The sequence below is a fragment of the Alligator sinensis genome, unplaced genomic scaffold (assembly GCF_000455745.1).
Source record: "Alligator sinensis unplaced genomic scaffold, ASM45574v1 scaffold195_2, whole genome shotgun sequence".
In the NCBI taxonomy this organism is placed as follows: Eukaryota; Metazoa; Chordata; order Crocodylia; family Alligatoridae; genus Alligator; species Alligator sinensis.
This window is the reverse complement of record NW_005842253.1, coordinates 982701-987291: the sequence shown is the minus strand read 5'-3', so window position 1 is coordinate 987291 and position 4591 is coordinate 982701.

Here is a 4591-nt window from a genome sequence, read left to right as displayed (position 1 = left end):
CTTGCTGTTTTCGTCACTTTCTTTAAACTTTTAGGTTTTTATTTGGATTAAGGAAGTACCTACAGCAAGGCTGTCAAATGTATCCAGCCCTGCATGCTGAATGAGTGGTATGAGGCTGGTCTGTGGACCAGATCTGGCGCATAGTCCCCCTCCTCTCCTCTCCCACCTTCTCCCTCCCTTCTCCCCTCTTCCTTCTCTCCTTTGTCCATTCACCCAGAATGCATCCAGCCAGTCTGGAAACTGTGCTGCATGCAGCATAAGTCATGGAGTGGTTGGAATGGGTGCCACAGATGGTACGGTACAGACAGGGGGCATGTAGCAACAGATCCTAAGCTGGGTGAAGCAGGCACTGGTGCCCACTCCAGTTGGACTGCACCATACACAGTGCCTGCTCTGGGAACCACACCTCACATGCTGCCTGCTCTAGCTGGTCTGGGGCCTGAGCTGCACATGGCGTTCTCAGGTGCTGTGTGTAGTGCAGGCTCCAGAGTAGCAGGAGCAAGAACTGCGTGTGGTACAGTCCTGGAGCTACCAAGATGGGTGATGTGTATAGCACACCTTCTGGAGTGGATGTTGCATGTGGCATAGTCTGGCCAGGGCAGGCACTATGTATAGTGCTTCTGGGATCCACGCTACACGCTTTCAGCCAGACTGTTCTGCATGTGCTTGCCCATTCAGTGTAGACCCAGAATAGCCAGGGGAAGTGCCACACGCTGGGTAAGTGCTCATCCTGCCCTGCCCTGCCCTGCCCTGCCCACGAGGCTGATCTGGAATGCAGTTCTCCATGTGGGTCTGCTCAGACCCAGGGCAGCAGTGGGGGCCAGATAAAGAGGTTCCCTGGCCTGGACACAGCACATGAGCTGTATGTTTGACACCCTGGCCTACAGGCCAGCCAAAATTACATTCCCATTTTGTGAGGCACTGTCCAAAGAGAAAAGAGAACTTGCAATTGAAATAGACACAATATGGAGGAAGAAGATGTATCATACGAGTAGGTTGAACAATGCAACTGTTTTCACTCACAGATTAATCTAGTGTTTCCTTCTTGTGTAAAGGGGTTTGGGTTGTAGCCGTGTTGGTCTAAGGACATAGGCAGACAAGGTTCCTTGGGTGAATTTGATATCTTTTATTAGACCAACCCAAATGGTTGGAGAATAGTTATTAAGCAAGCTTTCGGGTTCAAAAACCCTTCGTCAGGCTAAGGAAGCTTCAGCAGTTGGTGTGTGCTCTTCCTGGATGGAATGAAAAGTAAAGGAGCCAGGGGTTGGGCTGGGGAGTCAGTTGCCAGGCAGATTATAATGTATCAAAAATCCATTGTCTATGTTTAGTCCCTGATCTCTAGTATCCAGCAGGTTGATGAAATGGAGTTCATAGGCTCGTCTCTGGGAAGCGTTGTGTAAGTTTCCCTTGACGATCAGGACTGAGAGATTGGAGAGAGAGTGGCCCTCCTGTGAGAAATGTGCCCCCACCGGTAATTGGGTATTTCTGTCTTTGATAGATTTCCGGTGTGCGTTCATTCTGGTGCGCAGTTGTTGTTTGGTCTCTCCTACGTATTTTCCATCAGGGCATTTGGTGCATTGGATGAGGTATATTACATTTCTGGAGGTGCAGCTGTAAGATCCTGGGATGCTGATGGCTCTGTTGTGGGGTGTAGTAATAGTGGGGGTGGTGGAGATGTGTTGGCAGGTTTTGCATTTCTTGTCCTGGCATGGCCTGGATCCTTTTGGTGTGTTCTGCGATTTTCTGTACAGGTTCAAGGGAGGGGTGATATGTCATAACCAGCGGTGTGCGATTTGTGGGTGTTTTTCTTCTGTACTGCAGCAGTTCTTCACGTGGTATCCAGGTGGCTCTTTCAAACGTGCGATCTACCTCTCTGGAGGAGTGTCCTTGCTGGGTGAAAGCCTTTTTAAGATTGGTGAGGTGGCAATCCCAGGTGTTCTCTTCAGTACAGATGCGGTGGTATCTGAGGGCTTGGCTGTATATCACAGCTTTTTTGGTGTGTTTAGGGTGATTGCTGGTTCTGTGCAGATATGTATGTTGGTCTGTGGGTTTCTTGTATACTGTGGTCTGTATTTTACCCTTCTGGATACTGATCATTGTGTCTAAAAAGGAGATGTTGGTGCTGGAGTATTCTAAAGAAAATCGGATGGAGGGATGGTGACTGTTGAATTCCTGGTGGAACTCAATCAGAGATTGCAGGTTCTCACTCCAAATGATGAAGATGTCATTGATGTATCTTAAGTATAGCAAGGGTTTGATGGTGCAGTTCTTGAGGAAGTCTTCTTCCAGGTGGCTCATAAAAAGGTTGGCATACTGTGGGGCCATTTTAGTGCCCATAGCTGTTCCCATCATTTGGAGGACGTGTTGATTATTAAAAGTGAAATTGTTGTGTGAGAGGATGAAGTGTATAAGGTCAGTAATATCTTTGGGTCTGTATTCTGGGTTATAATCTTGTTCCTGTAGATATGTAAGGCAGGCTTGGATGCCATCCTGGCGTGGGATGTTGGTATATAGGTTTCTTGTGTAAAAGCATTTCAGATATGCATATGTTCACGACAAAATGCTTATAATGATATAGAAGTCAAAACAATTAAAGTACAATATCCCGAATATCCTCAAGGATGCTACTTTCAAAATCCTGAACTAACATTTAGATTCTGCACCACAGATGGCAGATGTGGGGTTTTGGGCGAAGGATGGATTATGCCATCAAATGTGTTTTTACACTATACTTCATTTTCATTAAAAGGTAACATTTTACAAATGCATTTTCATACTGAACACTGTAAATTACATTCTTAGTTACTGAATGCCACTCAGTGGTTATACTTGTTAATAGCTCTTTAATTCTTTAATGGATATTTATGAGTGGTTGCTTGAAAGCAGTGAAGCTTAGACTACAAGGGCTGATATTTTGTGATGATTCTGTTCTAATTGAAAAGACAGGTTTATTTATTGATTTATTTTTAGTAATAAGTGTGGTAAAATAACTAAGCAAATGTGAAGAACTAGTGATTCACCCTATGTTTTGTTTATATTTATAGTTGTTGATGTGCTGTTAAATTGTTTGCCTCAACAAGTATATTTTGTACGGCAGTTTGTGGGCATACCATCACTGTTCATGTATTTCAGTAGCCTATTCAGATCTTCACACATGTTGAGTAGGCTGAAGGTGAGGTGTAAGGTGGCACACTGGTGCTCAGCCAGCTCTCAGAAGCGTGTTGTAGTATGCCAAAGGTGAATGACTTGACTGAATAAACAGACAGTGTCTTGCTAATGATTCATGCTGTGACGTTGCATTTGTTTTCTGAAACACTGATCCCTGACCCAAACAAACTGCCAAATGTGATATGTAGAGAACAGCTTCTCAAATCTAGGTTTGATTTCTGTTACAGCTCCTTTAGGCTTATCATAAGACAGATGATAAAACAGGGCTTCCAACTTCTGGATATCATTTTGGTAAATAGGTAATTTATAAACTGTTATACATAAACATGTGTATATGGGGTTGGCCTAGATGACCTCCTGAGGTCCCTTCCAACCCTAGTTTTTTATGATTCTATATTCCTGTAGCAGTTTATTTATAGATAGGCAATAGAAACTTGCTAGTAATATTGTTTTTACGTGTCAAGACAGAAACTTTTTTAGCATTCAAAATGGAACCAAAACTACAGTCTTAAACATATGAAGAATAGTGGCATCTTTAGCCATTTACAAAGCAACATTAATCCATAAATTAATATATAGATTGATAGAGGATTTCTTTGTAATACCATATAGAAATCTCCCCCCACTCCTCCCCCCACGCACAAAGAAATCCCCTATTGACTTTTTGGGAACCTTCTTTTGATTGGAATATGAATTGATGCTGAATAAAGGATTTTGGAATGTTTACTAGATTCTGAATATGTGGAGTCCTTTAAATAAAGGGCATTTTAAAATTCAATATTGTGCTGAGAATAGTCACTGTGAGGGCTGCAATAAAAATACCGAAGTGAATTGAAACAGCAAATGCTTGCTGTGTATCCTCCATTTAAATTTCCTTAGTACATTGCTTATGCTAAATATTATTTCAGTTTTGTTTCTGCGAGTTACTGAGTTGTCATGGGCTTTGTGTAGGGCCCCAGTCTTTTCATTATTGATGTGGGTTTCTGTGATTTGCGCTTTTTCTTCCTCACTTCCGTATTTGTAGACTATTGCATGTAGGGTTTCACTCTTGTCCTGAGCATCTTTTTACAGTGAACTCAGTGTTAAACAGCCTGATGGGAATAAAAGACTAGATGGCTCAGATCCATTAAAGACCTGATGGTACAATCAGGCAAACAAAATACATTAAATAATCAAGAATAATCAGCTCATCTATATTTTTATTTTATTGTTAGTTAAATTCATTTTTTTGCAGTAATTTCCGGAGCACCCAACCCTGAGGAATCTGGGTGTGTTACGCAATTAAAAATGTATTATGTTTCCTCTGAAAGAATCTCCTTTGTTTTACTGCTTAGCTGCTCCTTATCTCCTTGAGTTACACCTTTGTTTACTTGAATATTTGTTTAAACCCCTCCCATGTACAAGTCTGGTGAGTCTGAAATTA